The 25,171-nt window shown below is 47.5% G+C and overlaps 14 non-coding genes and 1 pseudogene across 14 annotated transcripts; all 15 read left to right on the top strand.

Moving 5' to 3' along the window:
• Positions 1–85: 85 nt before the first annotated feature.
• On the top strand, positions 86–276 carry LOC142269719 (U2 spliceosomal RNA). Its single transcript, XR_012735142.1, has one exon. It is a non-coding gene; the product is annotated as a U2 spliceosomal RNA (small nuclear RNA).
• Positions 277–1,663: 1,387 nt separating this feature from the next.
• LOC142269718 (U2 spliceosomal RNA) lies at positions 1,664–1,854 on the top strand. The gene has a single exon (XR_012735141.1). It is a non-coding gene; the product is annotated as a U2 spliceosomal RNA (small nuclear RNA).
• A 1,387-nt stretch (positions 1,855–3,241) lies between these two features.
• Positions 3,242–3,432, top strand: LOC142269717 (U2 spliceosomal RNA). Its single transcript, XR_012735140.1, has one exon. It is a non-coding gene; the product is annotated as a U2 spliceosomal RNA (small nuclear RNA).
• A 1,387-nt stretch (positions 3,433–4,819) lies between these two features.
• LOC142269715 (U2 spliceosomal RNA) lies at positions 4,820–5,010 on the top strand. Its single transcript, XR_012735139.1, has one exon. It is a non-coding gene; the product is annotated as a U2 spliceosomal RNA (small nuclear RNA).
• A 1,387-nt stretch (positions 5,011–6,397) lies between these two features.
• LOC142269713 (U2 spliceosomal RNA) lies at positions 6,398–6,588 on the top strand. Its single transcript, XR_012735137.1, has one exon. It is a non-coding gene; the product is annotated as a U2 spliceosomal RNA (small nuclear RNA).
• Positions 6,589–7,975: 1,387 nt separating this feature from the next.
• LOC142269712 (U2 spliceosomal RNA) lies at positions 7,976–8,166 on the top strand. The gene has a single exon (XR_012735136.1). It is a non-coding gene; the product is annotated as a U2 spliceosomal RNA (small nuclear RNA).
• A 1,387-nt stretch (positions 8,167–9,553) lies between these two features.
• LOC142269711 (U2 spliceosomal RNA) lies at positions 9,554–9,744 on the top strand. Its single transcript, XR_012735135.1, has one exon. It is a non-coding gene; the product is annotated as a U2 spliceosomal RNA (small nuclear RNA).
• A 1,387-nt stretch (positions 9,745–11,131) lies between these two features.
• Positions 11,132–11,322, top strand: LOC142269710 (U2 spliceosomal RNA). The gene has a single exon (XR_012735134.1). It is a non-coding gene; the product is annotated as a U2 spliceosomal RNA (small nuclear RNA).
• A 1,387-nt stretch (positions 11,323–12,709) lies between these two features.
• Positions 12,710–12,900, top strand: LOC142269709 (U2 spliceosomal RNA). Its single transcript, XR_012735133.1, has one exon. It is a non-coding gene; the product is annotated as a U2 spliceosomal RNA (small nuclear RNA).
• A 1,387-nt stretch (positions 12,901–14,287) lies between these two features.
• On the top strand, positions 14,288–14,478 carry LOC142269707 (U2 spliceosomal RNA). Its single transcript, XR_012735131.1, has one exon. It is a non-coding gene; the product is annotated as a U2 spliceosomal RNA (small nuclear RNA).
• A 1,387-nt stretch (positions 14,479–15,865) lies between these two features.
• LOC142269706 (U2 spliceosomal RNA) lies at positions 15,866–16,056 on the top strand. Its single transcript, XR_012735130.1, has one exon. It is a non-coding gene; the product is annotated as a U2 spliceosomal RNA (small nuclear RNA).
• A 1,387-nt stretch (positions 16,057–17,443) lies between these two features.
• Positions 17,444–17,634, top strand: LOC142269704 (U2 spliceosomal RNA). The gene has a single exon (XR_012735129.1). It is a non-coding gene; the product is annotated as a U2 spliceosomal RNA (small nuclear RNA).
• A 1,387-nt stretch (positions 17,635–19,021) lies between these two features.
• Positions 19,022–19,212, top strand: LOC142269703 (U2 spliceosomal RNA). The gene has a single exon (XR_012735128.1). It is a non-coding gene; the product is annotated as a U2 spliceosomal RNA (small nuclear RNA).
• Positions 19,213–20,599: 1,387 nt separating this feature from the next.
• Positions 20,600–20,790, top strand: LOC142269702 (U2 spliceosomal RNA). Its single transcript, XR_012735127.1, has one exon. It is a non-coding gene; the product is annotated as a U2 spliceosomal RNA (small nuclear RNA).
• A 1,387-nt stretch (positions 20,791–22,177) lies between these two features.
• LOC142269772 (U2 spliceosomal RNA) lies at positions 22,178–22,282 on the top strand (annotated as a pseudogene).
• Positions 22,283–25,171: the final 2,889 nt, after the last annotated feature.

Genomic DNA, 25,171 nt, shown 5'->3' with positions numbered 1-25,171 from the left:
GGGTTTGTCTCCCTCTCGCTCTCTCTCCCTAAGATGTGTCCGGCATAGGCCAGGGTGCCACTCGAGGCCCAAACCAATTCTGGTTATCGCTTCTCGGCCTTTTGGCTAAGATCAAGTGTAGTATCTGTTCTTATCAGTTTAATATCTGATACGTCCCCTATCTGGGGACCATATATTAAATGGATTTTTAGAACAGGGAGATGGAAAAAGAGCTTGCTCTGTCCACTCCACGCATTGACCTGGTATTGCAGTACCTCCAGGAACGGTGCACCCCTTCTTAACCCAGTTTCCAAAAGCAGAACTCAATTCACCTGATTCATATTAGCCCGATTTAATGAATTGGAAGAAAGCATACGTCTTCATATGCACCTCAATTTGGCCCATTCACTTTTCACACTTCCTCCTTTTGTTTTTTATCTTTCACACTTTTGACTTTCTTTATTCATCCAAATAGCAAACTCATCACCACTCAACCTGACCAACTCGGCTATGTCCCCGTGCTGCAGTTCTCTGTCTTATCTAGATCATTTGCAATTGAATGGAATAGATCCCTTTTGGACAAAGTGGATTCACCTGCTGCTGCAGTGACCACAGGTGTGATAAGATCTAGAATTGGCATCTGGTGCGATCTCTCCGCTTCCACTCCAAAGAAAGTTACCTGTTTATTCCTATCATGCATTGGTTTTTGGGGTTTTCTTTGAGTAATGATGATCTCTTTAGTAGTCTGTTGGCGCCCTCTCCTGGAGGAATAGTTTGCTTGCTCTTGGACATTCTAAAAGAGAGGTCATGATAGACATTGAGCTTCTGAGCTCAATTGGGGACAGTCATGGGTGATGAATGTTTGCAACCTACTGCGAAGCCTCATACCGCAATATAAGGAACGTCAAATACTAAGAAAGGGCGGCCTATGAAAGAATTACTACTTTCAATAAGTACACTTAAACGGCTAATTGGGAATAGAAAAACTGTAAAAAGCCCTCTGAGAAAGCCCCCCTCTAACCTTTGATAGTAAGCTTTTCTGTAGTCTGCCTGTTGATGTATTTTCCGTTTGAACTGTGCACAACATGAAGAGACGGAACACTGGCGGCTTGTCACAATGCCCCCCGATGACATCACAATAGCGCTGCTGCCTAGAAAACAAGCTGCGCAGAAGAAGTTGTTCTTTGGGTGGGAGGGTGGGCTAGTGGAAGGAGGGGGCAATCTCTTTTTTTCCCGGGTGGTAGGGGGATGACAGGAGAAGGGAAGCGGGTGGTGAGAAAGGTACAGAGGGCAGGGTTTGGGGGCTGGGAAGGAAAGGGAAAAGATTAGGGTTTGGGGATGATGAAAGGGCTTTCTACGGGTAAGGATGGCAAAGGGTGGCAGTGACGGAAAGTCAGGCAACCTGTCCTGTCCGTCTTTTTGTATCGTGAATTGGAAAGACTGCAAGGGGGAGGGGAGTTGCTTGCGCCCTAAAGGAGGAGTTATTCAGATTCATTGCAGTGGGCGGCGGCTGCAAAACGCACCATTCTTCTTGTTTTTGCTCTGCAAAGCAGCCTTTTCAAGGGTTGGCTTGGGTGACAAAATGTCTTGTGTAGGCGTGGGTTTGTCTCCCTCTCGCTCTCTCTCCCTAAGATGTGTCCGGCATAGGCCAGGGTGCCACTCGAGGCCCAAACCAATTCTGGTTATCGCTTCTCGGCCTTTTGGCTAAGATCAAGTGTAGTATCTGTTCTTATCAGTTTAATATCTGATACGTCCCCTATCTGGGGACCATATATTAAATGGATTTTTAGAACAGGGAGATGGAAAAAGAGCTTGCTCTGTCCACTCCACGCATTGACCTGGTATTGCAGTACCTCCAGGAACGGTGCACCCCTTCTTAACCCAGTTTCCAAAAGCAGAACTCAATTCACCTGATTCATATTAGCCCGATTTAATGAATTGGAAGAAAGCATACGTCTTCATATGCACCTCAATTTGGCCCATTCACTTTTCACACTTCCTCCTTTTGTTTTTTATCTTTCACACTTTTGACTTTCTTTATTCATCCAAATAGCAAACTCATCACCACTCAACCTGACCAACTCGGCTATGTCCCCGTGCTGCAGTTCTCTGTCTTATCTAGATCATTTGCAATTGAATGGAATAGATCCCTTTTGGACAAAGTGGATTCACCTGCTGCTGCAGTGACCACAGGTGTGATAAGATCTAGAATTGGCATCTGGTGCGATCTCTCCGCTTCCACTCCAAAGAAAGTTACCTGTTTATTCCTATCATGCATTGGTTTTTGGGGTTTTCTTTGAGTAATGATGATCTCTTTAGTAGTCTGTTGGCGCCCTCTCCTGGAGGAATAGTTTGCTTGCTCTTGGACATTCTAAAAGAGAGGTCATGATAGACATTGAGCTTCTGAGCTCAATTGGGGACAGTCATGGGTGATGAATGTTTGCAACCTACTGCGAAGCCTCATACCGCAATATAAGGAACGTCAAATACTAAGAAAGGGCGGCCTATGAAAGAATTACTACTTTCAATAAGTACACTTAAACGGCTAATTGGGAATAGAAAAACTGTAAAAAGCCCTCTGAGAAAGCCCCCCTCTAACCTTTGATAGTAAGCTTTTCTGTAGTCTGCCTGTTGATGTATTTTCCGTTTGAACTGTGCACAACATGAAGAGACGGAACACTGGCGGCTTGTCACAATGCCCCCCGATGACATCACAATAGCGCTGCTGCCTAGAAAACAAGCTGCGCAGAAGAAGTTGTTCTTTGGGTGGGAGGGTGGGCTAGTGGAAGGAGGGGGCAATCTCTTTTTTTCCCGGGTGGTAGGGGGATGACAGGAGAAGGGAAGCGGGTGGTGAGAAAGGTACAGAGGGCAGGGTTTGGGGGCTGGGAAGGAAAGGGAAAAGATTAGGGTTTGGGGATGATGAAAGGGCTTTCTACGGGTAAGGATGGCAAAGGGTGGCAGTGACGGAAAGTCAGGCAACCTGTCCTGTCCGTCTTTTTGTATCGTGAATTGGAAAGACTGCAAGGGGGAGGGGAGTTGCTTGCGCCCTAAAGGAGGAGTTATTCAGATTCATTGCAGTGGGCGGCGGCTGCAAAACGCACCATTCTTCTTGTTTTTGCTCTGCAAAGCAGCCTTTTCAAGGGTTGGCTTGGGTGACAAAATGTCTTGTGTAGGCGTGGGTTTGTCTCCCTCTCGCTCTCTCTCCCTAAGATGTGTCCGGCATAGGCCAGGGTGCCACTCGAGGCCCAAACCAATTCTGGTTATCGCTTCTCGGCCTTTTGGCTAAGATCAAGTGTAGTATCTGTTCTTATCAGTTTAATATCTGATACGTCCCCTATCTGGGGACCATATATTAAATGGATTTTTAGAACAGGGAGATGGAAAAAGAGCTTGCTCTGTCCACTCCACGCATTGACCTGGTATTGCAGTACCTCCAGGAACGGTGCACCCCTTCTTAACCCAGTTCCAAAAGCAGAACTCAATTCACCTGATTCATATTAGCCCGATTTAATGAATTGGAAGAAAGCATACGTCTTCATATGCACCTCAATTTGGCCCATTCACTTTTCACACTTCCTCCTTTTGTTTTTTATCTTTCACACTTTTGACTTTCTTTATTCATCCAAATAGCAAACTCATCACCACTCAACCTGACCAACTCGGCTATGTCCCCGTGCTGCAGTTCTCTGTCTTATCTAGATCATTTGCAATTGAATGGAATAGATCCCTTTTGGACAAAGTGGATTCACCTGCTGCTGCAGTGACCACAGGTGTGATAAGATCTAGAATTGGCATTCTGGTGCGATCTCTCCGCTTCCACTCCAAAGAAAGTTACCTGTTTATTCCTATCATGCATTGGTTTTTGGGGTTTTCTTTGAGTAATGATGATCTCTTTAGTAGTCTGTTGGCGCCCTCTCCTGGAGGAATAGTTTGCTTGCTCTTGGACATTCTAAAAGAGAGGTCATGATAGACATTGAGCTTCTGAGCTCAATTGGGGACAGTCATGGGTGATGAATGTTTGCAACCTACTGCGAAGCCTCATACCGCAATATAAGGAACGTCAAATACTAAGAAAGGGCGGCCTATGAAAGAATTACTACTTTCAATAAGTACACTTAAACGGCTAATTGGGAATAGAAAAACTGTAAAAAGCCCTCTGAGAAAGCCCCCCTCTAACCTTTGATAGTAAGCTTTTCTGTAGTCTGCCTGTTGATGTATTTTCCGTTTGAACTGTGCACAACATGAAGAGACGGAACACTGGCGGCTTGTCACAATGCCCCCCGATGACATCACAATAGCGCTGCTGCCTAGAAAACAAGCTGCGCAGAAGAAGTTGTTCTTTGGGTGGGAGGGTGGGCTAGTGGAAGGAGGGGGCAATCTCTTTTTTTCCCGGGTGGTAGGGGGATGACAGGAGAAGGGAAGCGGGTGGTGAGAAAGGTACAGAGGGCAGGGTTTGGGGGCTGGGAAGGAAAGGGAAAAGATTAGGGTTTGGGGATGATGAAAGGGCTTTCTACGGGTAAGGATGGCAAAGGGTGGCAGTGACGGAAAGTCAGGCAACCTGTCCTGTCCGTCTTTTTGTATCGTGAATTGGAAAGACTGCAAGGGGGAGGGGAGTTGCTTGCGCCCTAAAGGAGGAGTTATTCAGATTCATTGCAGTGGGCGGCGGCTGCAAAACGCACCATTCTTCTTGTTTTTGCTCTGCAAAGCAGCCTTTTCAAGGGTTGGCTTGGGTGACAAAATGTCTTGTGTAGGCGTGGGTTTGTCTCCCTCTCGCTCTCTCTCCCTAAGATGTGTCCGGCATAGGCCAGGGTGCCACTCGAGGCCCAAACCAATTCTGGTTATCGCTTCTCGGCCTTTTGGCTAAGATCAAGTGTAGTATCTGTTCTTATCAGTTTAATATCTGATACGTCCCCTATCTGGGGACCATATATTAAATGGATTTTTAGAACAGGGAGATGGAAAAAGAGCTTGCTCTGTCCACTCCACGCATTGACCTGGTATTGCAGTACCTCCAGGAACGGTGCACCCCTTCTTAACCCAGTTTCCAAAAGCAGAACTCAATTCACCTGATTCATATTAGCCCGATTTAATGAATTGGAAGAAAGCATACGTCTTCATATGCACCTCAATTTGGCCCATTCACTTTTCACACTTCCTCCTTTTGTTTTTTATCTTTCACACTTTTGACTTTCTTTATTCATCCAAATAGCAAACTCATCACCACTCAACCTGACCAACTCGGCTATGTCCCCGTGCTGCAGTTCTCTGTCTTATCTAGATCATTTGCAATTGAATGGAATAGATCCCTTTTGGACAAAGTGGATTCACCTGCTGCTGCAGTGACCACAGGTGTGATAAGATCTAGAATTGGCATCTGGTGCGATCTCTCCGCTTCCACTCCAAAGAAAGTTACCTGTTTATTCCTATCATGCATTGGTTTTTGGGGTTTTCTTTGAGTAATGATGATCTCTTTAGTAGTCTGTTGGCGCCCTCTCCTGGAGGAATAGTTTGCTTGCTCTTGGACATTCTAAAAGAGAGGTCATGATAGACATTGAGCTTCTGAGCTCAATTGGGGACAGTCATGGGTGATGAATGTTTGCAACCTACTGCGAAGCCTCATACCGCAATATAAGGAACGTCAAATACTAAGAAAGGGCGGCCTATGAAAGAATTACTACTTTCAATAAGTACACTTAAACGGCTAATTGGGAATAGAAAAACTGTAAAAAGCCCTCTGAGAAAGCCCCCCTCTAACCTTTGATAGTAAGCTTTTCTGTAGTCTGCCTGTTGATGTATTTTCCGTTTGAACTGTGCACAACATGAAGAGACGGAACACTGGCGGCTTGTCACAATGCCCCCCGATGACATCACAATAGCACTGCTGCCTAGAAAACAAGCTGCGCAGAAGAAGTTGTTCTTTGGGTGGGAGGGTGGGCTAGTGGAAGGAGGGGGCAATCTCTTTTTTTCCCGGGTGGTAGGGGGATGACAGGAGAAGGGAAGCGGGTGGTGAGAAAGGTACAGAGGGCAGGGTTTGGGGGCTGGGAAGGAAAGGGAAAAGATTAGGGTTTGGGGATGATGAAAGGGCTTTCTACGGGTAAGGATGGCAAAGGGTGGCAGTGACGGAAAGTCAGGCAACCTGTCCTGTCCGTCTTTTTGTATCGTGAATTGGAAAGACTGCAAGGGGGAGGGGAGTTGCTTGCGCCCTAAAGGAGGAGTTATTCAGATTCATTGCAGTGGGCGGCGGCTGCAAAACGCACCATTCTTCTTGTTTTTGCTCTGCAAAGCAGCCTTTTCAAGGGTTGGCTTGGGTGACAAAATGTCTTGTGTAGGCGTGGGTTTGTCTCCCTCTCGCTCTCTCTCCCTAAGATGTGTCCGGCATAGGCCAGGGTGCCACTCGAGGCCCAAACCAATTCTGGTTATCGCTTCTCGGCCTTTTGGCTAAGATCAAGTGTAGTATCTGTTCTTATCAGTTTAATATCTGATACGTCCCCTATCTGGGGACCATATATTAAATGGATTTTTAGAACAGGGAGATGGAAAAAGAGCTTGCTCTGTCCACTCCACGCATTGACCTGGTATTGCAGTACCTCCAGGAACGGTGCACCCCTTCTTAACCCAGTTTCCAAAAGCAGAACTCAATTCACCTGATTCATATTAGCCCGATTTAATGAATTGGAAGAAAGCATACGTCTTCATATGCACCTCAATTTGGCCCATTCACTTTTCACACTTCCTCCTTTTGTTTTTTATCTTTCACACTTTTGACTTTCTTTATTCATCCAAATAGCAAACTCATCACCACTCAACCTGACCAACTCGGCTATGTCCCCGTGCTGCAGTTCTCTGTCTTATCTAGATCATTTGCAATTGAATGGAATAGATCCCTTTTGGACAAAGTGGATTCACCTGCTGCTGCAGTGACCACAGGTGTGATAAGATCTAGAATTGGCATCTGGTGCGATCTCTCCGCTTCCACTCCAAAGAAAGTTACCTGTTTATTCCTATCATGCATTGGTTTTTGGGGTTTTCTTTGAGTAATGATGATCTCTTTAGTAGTCTGTTGGCGCCCTCTCCTGGAGGAATAGTTTGCTTGCTCTTGGACATTCTAAAAGAGAGGTCATGATAGACATTGAGCTTCTGAGCTCAATTGGGGACAGTCATGGGTGATGAATGTTTGCAACCTACTGCGAAGCCTCATACCGCAATATAAGGAACGTCAAATACTAAGAAAGGGCGGCCTATGAAAGAATTACTACTTTCAATAAGTACACTTAAACGGCTAATTGGGAATAGAAAAACTGTAAAAAGCCCTCTGAGAAAGCCCCCCTCTAACCTTTGATAGTAAGCTTTTCTGTAGTCTGCCTGTTGATGTATTTTCCGTTTGAACTGTGCACAACATGAAGAGACGGAACACTGGCGGCTTGTCACAATGCCCCCCGATGACATCACAATAGCGCTGCTGCCTAGAAAACAAGCTGCGCAGAAGAAGTTGTTCTTTGGGTGGGAGGGTGGGCTAGTGGAAGGAGGGGGCAATCTCTTTTTTTCCCGGGTGGTAGGGGGATGACAGGAGAAGGGAAGCGGGTGGTGAGAAAGGTACAGAGGGCAGGGTTTGGGGGCTGGGAAGGAAAGGGAAAAGATTAGGGTTTGGGGATGATGAAAGGGCTTTCTACGGGTAAGGATGGCAAAGGGTGGCAGTGACGGAAAGTCAGGCAACCTGTCCTGTCCGTCTTTTTGTATCGTGAATTGGAAAGACTGCAAGGGGGAGGGGAGTTGCTTGCGCCCTAAAGGAGGAGTTATTCAGATTCATTGCAGTGGGCGGCGGCTGCAAAACGCACCATTCTTCTTGTTTTTGCTCTGCAAAGCAGCCTTTTCAAGGGTTGGCTTGGGTGACAAAATGTCTTGTGTAGGCGTGGGTTTGTCTCCCTCTCGCTCTCTCTCCCTAAGATGTGTCCGGCATAGGCCAGGGTGCCACTCGAGGCCCAAACCAATTCTGGTTATCGCTTCTCGGCCTTTTGGCTAAGATCAAGTGTAGTATCTGTTCTTATCAGTTTAATATCTGATACGTCCCCTATCTGGGGACCATATATTAAATGGATTTTTAGAACAGGGAGATGGAAAAAGAGCTTGCTCTGTCCACTCCACGCATTGACCTGGTATTGCAGTACCTCCAGGAACGGTGCACCCCTTCTTAACCCAGTTTCCAAAAGCAGAACTCAATTCACCTGATTCATATTAGCCCGATTTAATGAATTGGAAGAAAGCATACGTCTTCATATGCACCTCAATTTGGCCCATTCACTTTTCACACTTCCTCCTTTTGTTTTTTATCTTTCACACTTTTGACTTTCTTTATTCATCCAAATAGCAAACTCATCACCACTCAACCTGACCAACTCGGCTATGTCCCCGTGCTGCAGTTCTCTGTCTTATCTAGATCATTTGCAATTGAATGGAATAGATCCCTTTTGGACAAAGTGGATTCACCTGCTGCTGCAGTGACCACAGGTGTGATAAGATCTAGAATTGGCATCTGGTGCGATCTCTCCGCTTCCACTCCAAAGAAAGTTACCTGTTTATTCCTATCATGCATTGGTTTTTGGGGTTTTCTTTGAGTAATGATGATCTCTTTAGTAGTCTGTTGGCGCCCTCTCCTGGAGGAATAGTTTGCTTGCTCTTGGACATTCTAAAAGAGAGGTCATGATAGACATTGAGCTTCTGAGCTCAATTGGGGACAGTCATGGGTGATGAATGTTTGCAACCTACTGCGAAGCCTCATACCGCAATATAAGGAACGTCAAATACTAAGAAAGGGCGGCCTATGAAAGAATTACTACTTTCAATAAGTACACTTAAACGGCTAATTGGGAATAGAAAAACTGTAAAAAGCCCTCTGAGAAAGCCCCCCTCTAACCTTTGATAGTAAGCTTTTCTGTAGTCTGCCTGTTGATGTATTTTCCGTTTGAACTGTGCACAACATGAAGAGACGGAACACTGGCGGCTTGTCACAATGCCCCCCGATGACATCACAATAGCGCTGCTGCCTAGAAAACAAGCTGCGCAGAAGAAGTTGTTCTTTGGGTGGGAGGGTGGGCTAGTGGAAGGAGGGGGCAATCTCTTTTTTTCCCGGGTGGTAGGGGGATGACAGGAGAAGGGAAGCGGGTGGTGAGAAAGGTACAGAGGGCAGGGTTTGGGGGCTGGGAAGGAAAGGGAAAAGATTAGGGTTTGGGGATGATGAAAGGGCTTTCTACGGGTAAGGATGGCAAAGGGTGGCAGTGACGGAAAGTCAGGCAACCTGTCCTGTCCGTCTTTTTGTATCGTGAATTGGAAAGACTGCAAGGGGGAGGGGAGTTGCTTGCGCCCTAAAGGAGGAGTTATTCAGATTCATTGCAGTGGGCGGCGGCTGCAAAACGCACCATTCTTCTTGTTTTTGCTCTGCAAAGCAGCCTTTTCAAGGGTTGGCTTGGGTGACAAAATGTCTTGTGTAGGCGTGGGTTTGTCTCCCTCTCGCTCTCTCTCCCTAAGATGTGTCCGGCATAGGCCAGGGTGCCACGCGAGGCCCAAACCAATTCTGGTTATCGCTTCTCGGCCTTTTGGCTAAGATCAAGTGTAGTATCTGTTCTTATCAGTTTAATATCTGATACGTCCCCTATCTGGGGACCATATATTAAATGGATTTTTAGAACAGGGAGATGGAAAAAGAGCTTGCTCTGTCCACTCCACGCATTGACCTGGTATTGCAGTACCTCCAGGAACGGTGCACCCCTTCTTAACCCAGTTTCCAAAAGCAGAACTCAATTCACCTGATTCATATTAGCCCGATTTAATGAATTGGAAGAAAGCATACGTCTTCATATGCACCTCAATTTGGCCCATTCACTTTTCACACTTCCTCCTTTTGTTTTTTATCTTTCACACTTTTGACTTTCTTTATTCATCCAAATAGCAAACTCATCACCACTCAACCTGACCAACTCGGCTATGTCCCCGTGCTGCAGTTCTCTGTCTTATCTAGATCATTTGCAATTGAATGGAATAGATCCCTTTTGGACAAAGTGGATTCACCTGCTGCTGCAGTGACCACAGGTGTGATAAGATCTAGAATTGGCATCTGGTGCGATCTCTCCGCTTCCACTCCAAAGAAAGTTACCTGTTTATTCCTATCATGCATTGGTTTTTGGGGTTTTCTTTGAGTAATGATGATCTCTTTAGTAGTCTGTTGGCGCCCTCTCCTGGAGGAATAGTTTGCTTGCTCTTGGACATTCTAAAAGAGAGGTCATGATAGACATTGAGCTTCTGAGCTCAATTGGGGACAGTCATGGGTGATGAATGTTTGCAACCTACTGCGAAGCCTCATACCGCAATATAAGGAACGTCAAATACTAAGAAAGGGCGGCCTATGAAAGAATTACTACTTTCAATAAGTACACTTAAACGGCTAATTGGGAATAGAAAAACTGTAAAAAGCCCTCTGAGAAAGCCCCCCTCTAACCTTTGATAGTAAGCTTTTCTGTAGTCTGCCTGTTGATGTATTTTCCGTTTGAACTGTGCACAACATGAAGAGACGGAACACTGGCGGCTTGTCACAATGCCCCCCGATGACATCACAATAGCGCTGCTGCCTAGAAAACAAGCTGCGCAGAAGAAGTTGTTCTTTGGGTGGGAGGGTGGGCTAGTGGAAGGAGGGGGCAATCTCTTTTTTTCCCGGGTGGTAGGGGGATGACAGGAGAAGGGAAGCGGGTGGTGAGAAAGGTACAGAGGGCAGGGTTTGGGGGCTGGGAAGGAAAGGGAAAAGATTAGGGTTTGGGGATGATGAAAGGGCTTTCTACGGGTAAGGATGGCAAAGGGTGGCAGTGACGGAAAGTCAGGCAACCTGTCCTGTCCGTCTTTTTGTATCGTGAATTGGAAAGACTGCAAGGGGGAGGGGAGTTGCTTGCGCCCTAAAGGAGGAGTTATTCAGATTCATTGCAGTGGGCGGCGGCTGCAAAACGCACCATTCTTCTTGTTTTTGCTCTGCAAAGCAGCCTTTTCAAGGGTTGGCTTGGGTGACAAAATGTCTTGTGTAGGCGTGGGTTTGTCTCCCTCTCGCTCTCTCTCCCTAAGATGTGTCCGGCATAGGCCAGGGTGCCACTCGAGGCCCAAACCAATTCTGGTTATCGCTTCTCGGCCTTTTGGCTAAGATCAAGTGTAGTATCTGTTCTTATCAGTTTAATATCTGATACGTCCCCTATCTGGGGACCATATATTAAATGGATTTTTAGAACAGGGAGATGGAAAAAGAGCTTGCTCTGTCCACTCCACGCATTGACCTGGTATTGCAGTACCTCCAGGAACGGTGCACCCCTTCTTAACCCAGTTTCCAAAAGCAGAACTCAATTCACCTGATTCATATTAGCCCGATTTAATGAATTGGAAGAAAGCATACGTCTTCATATGCACCTCAATTTGGCCCATTCACTTTTCACACTTCCTCCTTTTGTTTTTTATCTTTCACACTTTTGACTTTCTTTATTCATCCAAATAGCAAACTCATCACCACTCAACCTGACCAACTCGGCTATGTCCCCGTGCTGCAGTTCTCTGTCTTATCTAGATCATTTGCAATTGAATGGAATAGATCCCTTTTGGACAAAGTGGATTCACCTGCTGCTGCAGTGACCACAGGTGTGATAAGATCTAGAATTGGCATCTGGTGCGATCTCTCCGCTTCCACTCCAAAGAAAGTTACCTGTTTATTCCTATCATGCATTGGTTTTTGGGGTTTTCTTTGAGTAATGATGATCTCTTTAGTAGTCTGTTGGCGCCCTCTCCTGGAGGAATAGTTTGCTTGCTCTTGGACATTCTAAAAGAGAGGTCATGATAGACATTGAGCTTCTGAGCTCAATTGGGGACAGTCATGGGTGATGAATGTTTGCAACCTACTGCGAAGCCTCATACCGCAATATAAGGAACGTCAAATACTAAGAAAGGGCGGCCTATGAAAGAATTACTACTTTCAATAAGTACACTTAAACGGCTAATTGGGAATAGAAAAACTGTAAAAAGCCCTCTGAGAAAGCCCCCCTCTAACCTTTGATAGTAAGCTTTTCTGTAGTCTGCCTGTTGATGTATTTTCCGTTTGAACTGTGCACAACATGAAGAGACGGAACACTGGCGGCTTGTCACAATGCCCCCCGATGACATCACAATAGCGCTGCTGCCTAGAAAACAAGCTGCGCAGAAGAAGTTGTTCTTTGGGTGGGAGGGTGGGCTAGTGGAAGGAGGGGGCAATCTCTTTTTTTCCCGGGTGGTAGGGGGATGACAGGAGAAGGGAAGCGGGTGGTGAGAAAGGTACAGAGGGCAGGGTTTGGGGGCTGGGAAGGAAAGGGAAAAGATTAGGGTTTGGGGATGATGAAAGGGCTTTCTACGGGTAAGGATGGCAAAGGGTGGCAGTGACGGAAAGTCAGGCAACCTGTCCTGTCCGTCTTTTTGTATCGTGAATTGGAAAGACTGCAAGGGGGAGGGGAGTTGCTTGCGCCCTAAAGGAGGAGTTATTCAGATTCATTGCAGTGGGCGGCGGCTGCAAAACGCACCATTCTTCTTGTTTTTGCTCTGCAAAGCAGCCTTTTCAAGGGTTGGCTTGGGTGACAAAATGTCTTGTGTAGGCGTGGGTTTGTCTCCCTCTCGCTCTCTCTCCCTAAGATGTGTCCGGCATAGGCCAGGGTGCCACTCGAGGCCCAAACCAATTCTGGTTATCGCTTCTCGGCCTTTTGGCTAAGATCAAGTGTAGTATCTGTTCTTATCAGTTTAATATCTGATACGTCCCCTATCTGGGGACCATATATTAAATGGATTTTTAGAACAGGGAGATGGAAAAAGAGCTTGCTCTGTCCACTCCACGCATTGACCTGGTATTGCAGTACCTCCAGGAACGGTGCACCCCTTCTTAACCCAGTTTCCAAAAGCAGAACTCAATTCACCTGATTCATATTAGCCCGATTTAATGAATTGGAAGAAAGCATACGTCTTCATATGCACCTCAATTTGGCCCATTCACTTTTCACACTTCCTCCTTTTGTTTTTTATCTTTCACACTTTTGACTTTCTTTATTCATCCAAATAGCAAACTCATCACCACTCAACCTGACCAACTCGGCTATGTCCCCGTGCTGCAGTTCTCTGTCTTATCTAGATCATTTGCAATTGAATGGAATAGATCCCTTTTGGACAAAGTGGATTCACCTGCTGCTGCAGTGACCACAGGTGTGATAAGATCTAGAATTGGCATCTGGTGCGATCTCTCCGCTTCCACTCCAAAGAAAGTTACCTGTTTATTCCTATCATGCATTGGTTTTTGGGGTTTTCTTTGAGTAATGATGATCTCTTTAGTAGTCTGTTGGCGCCCTCTCCTGGAGGAATAGTTTGCTTGCTCTTGGACATTCTAAAAGAGAGGTCATGATAGACATTGAGCTTCTGAGCTCAATTGGGGACAGTCATGGGTGATGAATGTTTGCAACCTACTGCGAAGCCTCATACCGCAATATAAGGAACGTCAAATACTAAGAAAGGGCGGCCTATGAAAGAATTACTACTTTCAATAAGTACACTTAAACGGCTAATTGGGAATAGAAAAACTGTAAAAAGCCCTCTGAGAAAGCCCCCCTCTAACCTTTGATAGTAAGCTTTTCTGTAGTCTGCCTGTTGATGTATTTTCCGTTTGAACTGTGCACAACATGAAGAGACGGAACACTGGCGGCTTGTCACAATGCCCCCCGATGACATCACAATAGCGCTGCTGCCTAGAAAACAAGCTGCGCAGAAGAAGTTGTTCTTTGGGTGGGAGGGTGGGCTAGTGGAAGGAGGGGGCAATCTCTTTTTTTCCCGGGTGGTAGGGGGATGACAGGAGAAGGGAAGCGGGTGGTGAGAAAGGTACAGAGGGCAGGGTTTGGGGGCTGGGAAGGAAAGGGAAAAGATTAGGGTTTGGGGATGATGAAAGGGCTTTCTACGGGTAAGGATGGCAAAGGGTGGCAGTGACGGAAAGTCAGGCAACCTGTCCTGTCCGTCTTTTTGTATCGTGAATTGGAAAGACTGCAAGGGGGAGGGGAGTTGCTTGCGCCCTAAAGGAGGAGTTATTCAGATTCATTGCAGTGGGCGGCGGCTGCAAAACGCACCATTCTTCTTGTTTTTGCTCTGCAAAGCAGCCTTTTCAAGGGTTGGCTTGGGTGACAAAATGTCTTGTGTAGGCGTGGGTTTGTCTCCCTCTCGCTCTCTCTCCCTAAGATGTGTCCGGCATAGGCCAGGGTGCCACTCGAGGCCCAAACCAATTCTGGTTATCGCTTCTCGGCCTTTTGGCTAAGATCAAGTGTAGTATCTGTTCTTATCAGTTTAATATCTGATACGTCCCCTATCTGGGGACCATATATTAAATGGATTTTTAGAACAGGGAGATGGAAAAAGAGCTTGCTCTGTCCACTCCACGCATTGACCTGGTATTGCAGTACCTCCAGGAACGGTGCACCCCTTCTTAACCCAGTTTCCAAAAGCAGAACTCAATTCACCTGATTCATATTAGCCCGATTTAATGAATTGGAAGAAAGCATACGTCTTCATATGCACCTCAATTTGGCCCATTCACTTTTCACACTTCCTCCTTTTGTTTTTTATCTTTCACACTTTTGACTTTCTTTATTCATCCAAATAGCAAACTCATCACCACTCAACCTGACCAACTCGGCTATGTCCCCGTGCTGCAGTTCTCTGTCTTATCTAGATCATTTGCAATTGAATGGAATAGATCCCTTTTGGACAAAGTGGATTCACCTGCTGCTGCAGTGACCACAGGTGTGATAAGATCTAGAATTGGCATCTGGTGCGATCTCTCCGCTTCCACTCCAAAGAAAGTTACCTGTTTATTCCTATCATGCATTGGTTTTTGGGGTTTTCTTTGAGTAATGATGATCTCTTTAGTAGTCTGTTGGCGCCCTCTCCTGGAGGAATAGTTTGCTTGCTCTTGGACATTCTAAAAGAGAGGTCATGATAGACATTGAGCTTCTGAGCTCAATTGGGGACAGTCATGGGTGATGAATGTTTGCAACCTACTGCGAAGCCTCATACCGCAATATAAGGAACGTCAAATACTAAGAAAGGGCGGCCTATGAAAGAATTACTACTTTCAATAAGTACACTTAAACGGCTAATTGGGAATAGAAAAACTGTAAAAAGCCCTCTGAGAAAGCCCCCCTCTAACCTTTGATAGTAAGCTTTTCTGTAGTCTGCCTGTTGATGTATTTTCCGTTTGAACTGTGCACAACATGAAGAGACGGAACACTGGCGGCTTGTCACAATGCCCCCCGATGACATCACAATAGCGCTGCTGCCTAGAAAACAAGCTGCGCAGAAGAAGTTGTTCTTTGGGTGGGAGGGTGGGCTAGTGGAAGGAGGGGGCAATCTCTTTTTTTCCCGGGTGGTAGGGGGATGACAGGAGAAGGGAAGCGGGTGGTGAGAAAGGTACAGAGGGCAGGGTTTGGGGGCTGGGAAGGAAAGGGAAAAGATTAGGGTTTGGGGATGATGAAAGGGCTTTCTACGGGTAAGGATGGCAAAGGGTGGCAGTGACGGAAAGTCAGGCAACCTGTCCTGTCCGTCTTTTTGTATCGTGAATTGGAAAGACTGCAAGGGGGAGGGGAGTTGCTTGCGCCCTAAAGGAGGAGTTATTCAGATTCATTGCAGTGGGCGGCGGCTGCAAAACGCACCATTCTTCTTGTTTTTGCTCTGCAAAGCAGCCTTTTCAAGGGTTGGCTTGGGTGACAAAATGTCTTGTGTAGGCGTGGGTTTGTCTCCCTCTCGCTCTCTCTCCCTAAGATGTGTCCGGCATAGGCCAGGGTGCCACTCGAGGCCCAAACCAATTCTGGTTATCGCTTCTCGGCCTTTTGGCTAAGATCAAGTGTAGTATCTGTTCTTATCAGTTTAATATCTGATACGTCCCCTATCTGGGGACCATATATTAAATGGATTTTTAGAACAGGGAGATGGAAAAAGAGCTTGCTCTGTCCACTCCACGCATTGACCTGGTATTGCAGTACCTCCAGGAACGGTGCACCCCTTCTTAACCCAGTTTCCAAAAGCAGAACTCAATTCACCTGATTCATATTAGCCCGATTTAATGAATTGGAAGAAAGCATACGTCTTCATATGCACCTCAATTTGGCCCATTCACTTTTCACACTTCCTCCTTTTGTTTTTTATCTTTCACACTTTTGACTTTCTTTATTCATCCAAATAGCAAACTCATCACCACTCAACCTGACCAACTCGGCTATGTCCCCGTGCTGCAGTTCTCTGTCTTATCTAGATCATTTGCAATTGAATGGAATAGATCCCTTTTGGACAAAGTGGATTCACCTGCTGCTGCAGTGACCACAGGTGTGATAAGATCTAGAATTGGCATCTGGTGCGATCTCTCCGCTTCCACTCCAAAGAAAGTTACCTGTTTATTCCTATCATGCATTGGTTTTTGGGGTTTTCTTTGAGTAATGATGATCTCTTTAGTAGTCTGTTGGCGCCCTCTCCTGGAGGAATAGTTTGCTTGCTCTTGGACATTCTAAAAGAGAGGTCATGATAGACATTGAGCTTCTGAGCTCAATTGGGGACAGTCATGGGTGATGAATGTTTGCAACCTACTGCGAAGCCTCATACCGCAATATAAGGAACGTCAAATACTAAGAAAGGGCGGCCTATGAAAGAATTACTACTTTCAATAAGTACACTTAAACGGCTAATTGGGAATAGAAAAACTGTAAAAAGCCCTCTGAGAAAGCCCCCCTCTAACCTTTGATAGTAAGCTTTTCTGTAGTCTGCCTGTTGATGTATTTTCCGTTTGAACTGTGCACAACATGAAGAGACGGAACACTGGCGGCTTGTCACAATGCCCCCCGATGACATCACAATAGCGCTGCTGCCTAGAAAACAAGCTGCGCAGAAGAAGTTGTTCTTTGGGTGGGAGGGTGGGCTAGTGGAAGGAGGGGGCAATCTCTTTTTTTCCCGGGTGGTAGGGGGATGACAGGAGAAGGGAAGCGGGTGGTGAGAAAGGTACAGAGGGCAGGGTTTGGGGGCTGGGAAGGAAAGGGAAAAGATTAGGGTTTGGGGATGATGAAAGGGCTTTCTACGGGTAAGGATGGCAAAGGGTGGCAGTGACGGAAAGTCAGGCAACCTGTCCTGTCCGTCTTTTTGTATCGTGAATTGGAAAGACTGCAAGGGGGAGGGGAGTTGCTTGCGCCCTAAAGGAGGAGTTATTCAGATTCATTGCAGTGGGCGGCGGCTGCAAAACGCACCATTCTTCTTGTTTTTGCTCTGCAAAGCAGCCTTTTCAAGGGTTGGCTTGGGTGACAAAATGTCTTGTGTAGGCGTGGGTTTGTCTCCCTCTCGCTCTCTCTCCCTAAGATGTGTCCGGCATAGGCCAGGGTGCCACTCGAGGCCCAAACCAATTCTGGTTATCGCTTCTCGGCCTTTTGGCTAAGATCAAGTGTAGTATCTGTTCTTATCAGTTTAATATCTGATACGTCCCCTATCTGGGGACCATATATTAAATGGATTTTTAGAACAGGGAGATGGAAAAAGAGCTTGCTCTGTCCACTCCACGCATTGACCTGGTATTGCAGTACCTCCAGGAACGGTGCACCCCTTCTTAACCCAGTTTCCAAAAGCAGAACTCAATTCACCTGATTCATATTAGCCCGATTTAATGAATTGGAAGAAAGCATACGTCTTCATATGCACCTCAATTTGGCCCATTCACTTTTCACACTTCCTCCTTTTGTTTTTTATCTTTCACACTTTTGACTTTCTTTATTCATCCAAATAGCAAACTCATCACCACTCAACCTGACCAACTCGGCTATGTCCCCGTGCTGCAGTTCTCTGTCTTATCTAGATCATTTGCAATTGAATGGAATAGATCCCTTTTGGACAAAGTGGATTCACCTGCTGCTGCAGTGACCACAGGTGTGATAAGATCTAGAATTGGCATCTGGTGCGATCTCTCCGCTTCCACTCCAAAGAAAGTTACCTGTTTATTCCTATCATGCATTGGTTTTTGGGGTTTTCTTTGAGTAATGATGATCTCTTTAGTAGTCTGTTGGCGCCCTCTCCTGGAGGAATAGTTTGCTTGCTCTTGGACATTCTAAAAGAGAGGTCATGATAGACATTGAGCTTCTGAGCTCAATTGGGGACAGTCATGGGTGATGAATGTTTGCAACCTACTGCGAAGCCTCATACCGCAATATAAGGAACGTCAAATACTAAGAAAGGGCGGCCTATGAAAGAATTACTACTTTCAATAAGTACACTTAAACGGCTAATTGGGAATAGAAAAACTGTAAAAAGCCCTCTGAGAAAGCCCCCCTCTAACCTTTGATAGTAAGCTTTTCTGTAGTCTGCCTGTTGATGTATTTTCCGTTTGAACTGTGCACAACATGAAGAGACGGAACACTGGCGGCTTGTCACAATGCCCCCCGATGACATCACAATAGCGCTGCTGCCTAGAAAACAAGCTGCGCAGAAGAAGTTGTTCTTTGGGTGGGAGGGTGGGCTAGTGGAAGGAGGGGGCAATCTCTTTTTTTCCCGGGTGGTAGGGGGATGACAGGAGAAGGGAAGCGGGTGGTGAGAAAGGTACAGAGGGCAGGGTTTGGGGGCTGGGAAGGAAAGGGAAAAGATTAGGGTTTGGGGATGATGAAAGGGCTTTCTACGGGTAAGGATGGCAAAGGGTGGCAGTGACGGAAAGTCAGGCAACCTGTCCTGTCCGTCTTTTTGTATCGTGAATTGGAAAGACTGCAAGGGGGAGGGGAGTTGCTTGCGCCCTAAAGGAGGAGTTATTCAGATTCATTGCAGTGGGCGGCGGCTGCAAAACGCACCATTCTTCTTGTTTTTGCTCTGCAAAGCAGCCTTTTCAAGGGTTGGCTTGGGTGACAAAATGTCTTGTGTAGGCGTGGGTTTGTCTCCCTCTCGCTCTCTCTCCCTAAGATGTGTCCGGCATAGGCCAGGGTGCCACTCGAGGCCCAAACCAATTCTGGTTATCGCTTCTCGGCCTTTTGGCTAAGATCAAGTGTAGTATCTGTTCTTATCAGTTTAATATCTGATACGTCCCCTATCTGGGGACCATATATTAAATGGATTTTTAGAACAGGGAGATGGAAAAAGAGCTTGCTCTGTCCACTCCACGCATTGACCTGGTATTGCAGTACCTCCAGGAACGGTGCACCCCTTCTTAACCCAGTTTCCAAAAGCAGAACTCAATTCACCTGATTCATATTAGCCCGATTTAATGAATTGGAAGAAAGCATACGTCTTCATATGCACCTCAATTTGGCCCATTCACTTTTCACACTTCCTCCTTTTGTTTTTTATCTTTCACACTTTTGACTTTCTTTATTCATCCAAATAGCAAACTCATCACCACTCAACCTGACCAACTCGGCTATGTCCCCGTGCTGCAGTTCTCTGTCTTATCTAGATCATTTGCAATTGAATGGAATAGATCCCTTTTGGACAAAGTGGATTCACCTGCTGCTGCAGTGACCACAGGTGTGATAAGATCTAGAATTGGCATCTGGTGCGATCTCTCCGCTTCCACTCCAAAGAAAGTTACCTGTTTATTCCTATCATGCATTGGTTTTTGGGGTTTTCTTTGAGTAATGATGATCTCTTTAGTAGTCTGTTGGCGCCCTCTCCTGGAGGAATAGTTTGCTTGCTCTTGGACATTCTAAAAGAGAGGTCATGATAGACATTGAGCTTCTGAGCTCAATTGGGGACAGTCATGGGTGATGAATGTTTGCAACCTACTGCGAAGCCTCATACCGCAATATAAGGAACGTCAAATACTAAGAAAGGGCGGCCTATGAAAGAATTACTACTTTCAATAAGTACACTTAAACGGCTAATTGGGAATAGAAAAACTGTAAAAAGCCCTCTGAGAAAGCCCCCCTCTAACCTTTGATAGTAAGCTTTTCTGTAGTCTGCCTGTTGATGTATTTTCCGTTTGAACTGTGCACAACATGAAGAGACGGAACACTGGCGGCTTGTCACAATGCCCCCCGATGACATCACAATAGCGCTGCTGCCTAGAAAACAAGCTGCGCAGAAGAAGTTGTTCTTTGGGTGGGAGGGTGGGCTAGTGGAAGGAGGGGGCAATCTCTTTTTTTCCCGGGTGGTAGGGGGATGACAGGAGAAGGGAAGCGGGTGGTGAGAAAGGTACAGAGGGCAGGGTTTGGGGGCTGGGAAGGAAAGGGAAAAGATTAGGGTTTGGGGATGATGAAAGGGCTTTCTACGGGTAAGGATGGCAAAGGGTGGCAGTGACGGAAAGTCAGGCAACCTGTCCTGTCCGTCTTTTTGTATCGTGAATTGGAAAGACTGCAAGGGGGAGGGGAGTTGCTTGCGCCCTAAAGGAGGAGTTATTCAGATTCATTGCAGTGGGCGGCGGCTGCAAAACGCACCATTCTTCTTGTTTTTGCTCTGCAAAGCAGCCTTTTCAAGGGTTGGCTTGGGTGACAAAATGTCTTGTGTAGGCGTGGGTTTGTCTCCCTCTCGCTCTCTCTCCCTAAGATGTGTCCGGCATAGGCCAGGGTGCCACTCGAGGCCCAAACCAATTCTGGTTATCGCTTCTCGGCCTTTTGGCTAAGATCAAGTGTAGTATCTGTTCTTATCAGTTTAATATCTGATACGTCCCCTATCTGGGGACCATATATTAAATGGATTTTTAGAACAGGGAGATGGAAAAAGAGCTTGCTCTGTCCACTCCACGCATTGACCTGGTATTGCAGTACCTCCAGGAACGGTGCACCCCTTCTTAACCCAGTTTCCAAAAGCAGAACTCAATTCACCTGATTCATATTAGCCCGATTTAATGAATTGGAAGAAAGCATACGTCTTCATATGCACCTCAATTTGGCCCATTCACTTTTCACACTTCCTCCTTTTGTTTTTTATCTTTCACACTTTTGACTTTCTTTATTCATCCAAATAGCAAACTCATCACCACTCAACCTGACCAACTCGGCTATGTCCCCGTGCTGCAGTTCTCTGTCTTATCTAGATCATTTGCAATTGAATGGAATAGATCCCTTTTGGACAAAGTGGATTCACCTGCTGCTGCAGTGACCACAGGTGTGATAAGATCTAGAATTGGCATCTGGTGTGATCTCTCCGCTTCCACTCCAAAGAAAGTTACCTGTTTATTCCTATCATGCATTGGTTTTTGGGGTTTTCTTTGAGTAATGATGATCTCTTTAGTAGTCTGTTGGCGCCCTCTCCTGGAGGAATAGTTTGCTTGCTCTTGGACATTCTAAAAGAGAGGTCATGATAGACATTGAGCTTCTGAGCTCAATTGGGGACAGTCATGGGTGATGAATGTTTGCAACCTACTGCGAAGCCTCATACCGCAATATAAGGAACGTCAAATACTAAGAAAGGGCGGCCTATGAAAGAATTACTACTTTCAATAAGTACACTTAAACGGCTAATTGGGAATAGAAAAACTGGAAAAAGCCCTCTGAGAAAGCCCCCCTCTAACCTTTGATAGTAAGCTTTTCTGTAGTCTGCCTGTTGATGTATTTTCCGTTTGAACTGTGCACAACATGAAGAGACGGAACACTGGCGGCTTGTCACAATGCCCCCCGATGACATCACAATAGCGCTGCTGCCTAGAAAACAAGCTGCGCAGAAGAAGTTGTTCTTTGGGTGGGAGGGTGGGCTAGTGGAAGGAGGGGGCAATCTCTTTTTTTCCCGGGTGGTAGGGGGATGACAGGAGAAGGGAAGCGGGTGGTGAGAAAGGTACAGAGGGCAGGGTTTGGGGGCTGGGAAGGAAAGGGAAAAGATTAGGGTTTGGGGATGATGAAAGGGCTTTCTACGGGTAAGGATGGCAAAGGGTGGCAGTGACGGAAAGTCAGGCAACCTGTCCTGTCCGTCTTTTTGTATCGTGAATTGGAAAGACTGCAAGGGGGAGGGGAGTTGCTTGCGCCCTAAAGGAGGAGTTATTCAGATTCATTGCAGTGGGCGGCGGCTGCAAAACGCACCATTCTTCTTGTTTTTGCTCTGCAAAGCAGCCTTTTCAAGGGTTGGCTTGGGTGACAAAATGTCTTGTGTAGGCGTGGGTTTGTCTCCCTCTCGCTCTCTCTCCCTAAGATGTGTCCGGCATAGGCCAGGGTGCCACTCGAGGCCCAAACCAATTCTGGTTATCGCTTCTCGGCCTTTTGGCTAAGATCAAGTGTAGTATCTGTTCTTATCAGAACAAACTGAGCTAGCTACACTTGACGAGATACGATCAGGGAGACGAGCTCCAAAGCCCAGCCGAGACCGGAAGAGGGAGATCGGACGGAAGAAGAGCTTGGCAGAAAGAAGCAAGAAGACGAAGGCTCGGAGAAGACTTGGGGAGACCAGAGGAACTTCGAGGAGGAACACAGCGGGAGAAGACACCCGGAGAAGAATCCAAGATCCAGCTCCAGGAACTCAAGCAGGAACCAGCCATGGCAAGCAAGCCAGAGAAGGCAGCCAAGAAGGCTCAGGACCCAGGGACCTCCAGGAAGGCTCATCCAGAGGCTTCTTCGGCCCAAGAGGCCCCTACCTCCGACGCCAGCCAGCCGGAGGGAGCCCGGACGCCGCCTGAAAAGGCTCCAACCCTGGAGCCTTGGATGCGGCAGACGGTCGCCCTGAAGCTAAAGGCGGTGGATGGTAGGTTGCCGGACATGTCCAGCGACGTGTTCTGCAAGAAGATGATTCTGGATCAGGGCTTCTCCAGGGCGGAAACCCTGAGTGTCCAGACCTTCATGACTGGCATTTTTCTGGTAACCTTTGCCACGGTGAATGCCTGCAGGAGATACTGGGAGGCGATGAACGCAGCGATGCCGGACTCCCCTTTTCATTCTTTTTTAGGATCCTGTCCTATACAGAGGGATGAGAAGAGGATCACGGTCTCCATGCGGAACCCGCACACCCCAGGAAGAGACATCTCCACGTTCCTGGGACGTCTCTGCACAGTGGTGAGGGAGCCATCCCACATCCTTAACGGCAACGGATTCTGGACGGGTAAGTGGTCAGTAACCGTTCGACTCTACAGGGAACCAGCATCCGAGGATGGTCTCCAGCACCTGCCCCCGACATTCTCTCTGGGAAACTCCTTTGGTCTCATCTACTACCCGGACATGCCACACAACTGCAGGAAATGTGGCGGGAAAGGGCATTCGATGAAGACCTGCAAGGAGGACGCCTGCAGGGTTTGCCGGGTGACAGGACACAGCTCCAAGGACTGCCCAAAGAAGAAGACTTGCAACCTATGTGGACAGGCGGACCACCTTTACAAGGACTGCCCACAGCGGGAGAAATCCTGGGCAAGGGTTGCCGCGGCGACCCAGTATCGGGTAGTCACAGCCTCGTCGACCAAGGCAGCTACGACCAAGGCCACAGAGGCCAAGGACAAGGCGGCCAAGAACCCGGCGACCGTGGCTCCAGCCGATGCCCCAGCAGCCACGGAGTCCAGGGAAAAGAAGGGTAAGAAAACTGTTGCCCCCTCCCTGGTCCCCCCCCCTGTCACCCCTGTCCAAACCCCTCCCCCCCCGGCCAACCCTACTGAGGATTCCACTACCTCCACCTCATTTCCCTACTCCTCAGTTGGTCTCCTCACCCCCCCCCCAAAGCCCACTCTCCCTCCCCAGACCATGAGAGCAGAGGGCCTCAGCACTCTTGCACTTTTCACCGAGGAGGATTTTCCAGCTCTTGTCTCCTCAGGTACAGGCCAAAGGAAAAGGAAGGTGGAAGATAGTCCTGTCGCAGAACCTTCCAAGCTGTTCATTGTGGACCTTAACCCACCCCAGGAAGAGGAGGATGGCCTCCTCCCAGAACCGGACGTGTTGGAGCAGATGGTGGAGTCCCTTGTGGCCGAAGAAGAAATGGAGGAGTCGGAAGCCACTGAGGCACCATCCCTGCTTGATCAGCTAGCAGAAGAGGGTCTGCTGGAGATACCCTTACCAGCAGGTGCCAAAGAGGAAGAACCGCCCGACCGGAGTGGTAACTAAGGCACACCGCCTGCTCTAACTTTCTCTTTCCTCCAATGACTGCTAACATTAACATCTTTTCCATTAATGTTAGGAGCATCAGAGACAAGTTCCGACGTCAGACAATTTTTGCGTTCCTTAACACTCAGTCTAGTGATGTATTTTTCCTGCAGGAATGCTCCCTTCCCTCCTCTAGGTCCTTCAACCATCTGGCCAGGGAGTGGACCCATGGCCCATCCTACTGGTCTGGCGGGGGCGACTGTAGGTCCGCGGGGGTCGCCGTGCTGATCAGGGGAAGCGCCTTCACATTGGACTCTGTTCAGGAAATCGTCTGCGGCAGGTTACTGCTCGTGGATGGCACCTGGGCGGGAGAACCTGTCAGGTTCATCAATGTGTATGCTTCTCCTGTGAAGAGCGATCGACTGGAGCTCCTCCAAGCCCTGCGCCCTCAGCTCGCTACCGCCAGGACGGTAGTGATGGCCGGGGATTTCAACTGCCCGATTGAGGAGGATGGGCGCAGTTCTGGAACGGCTGCCAAGTTGGACGTCACATCCAAACTGCTCATTGAGATGGTGACCGAAGCCTCTCTTGTGGACGTTGTTGGCTCCATCGGACACGGATCCGTGAACTATTCATGGTGCCGATCCGATGGCTCGCTGCGTTCCAGGATTGACTTTGTGTTTACCTCTCGGGCGGTTGGGCGGAGTGGGCACTCGATGGTCCCCTGCTTCTTCTCTGACCACAGAGCCATTCACTTTCAAGGTGTGCTGGGCCATGGCTTCCCCATTGGCCCGGGCTCCTGGAAGCTGAACTGCTCTCTGCTGGAAAAGGGTGAGATTCTGGAGGAGCTTAGAGCTGCCTACTCCACGTGGCGGGCCTACAAGGCGGGCTTCCAGTCTGTTTCTGACTGGTGGGAATACGTTAAACTCGAGTTCCGTTTCTTCTTTCAGGCAAAGAGTCAACAACAGGCGTGTCTGAAGAGGAGGGACTTCAGGAGACTCCAGCGTGAGCTGCGTTCCCTGCAGGACCTTCTTCGATGCGGCTGGGACGTGAGAGAGGAGCTGGAGGAGACTAAGAGGAGCCTGAAAAGGCACTTCGAGGAGGAGTCCGAGCGAATTGTCTTCCGTTCCAAAGTGGAGAACCTGGAGAAGGGTGAGAAATGTAACTCGTTCTTTTTCAGG

This window comes from Anomaloglossus baeobatrachus, unplaced genomic scaffold, assembly GCF_048569485.1.
Source record: "Anomaloglossus baeobatrachus isolate aAnoBae1 unplaced genomic scaffold, aAnoBae1.hap1 Scaffold_322, whole genome shotgun sequence".
Lineage (NCBI taxonomy): Eukaryota > Metazoa > Chordata > Amphibia > Anura > Aromobatidae > Anomaloglossus > Anomaloglossus baeobatrachus.
Note: the sequence above shows the minus strand (reverse complement) of the source record. Positions and strands in the feature narration are given on the sequence as shown.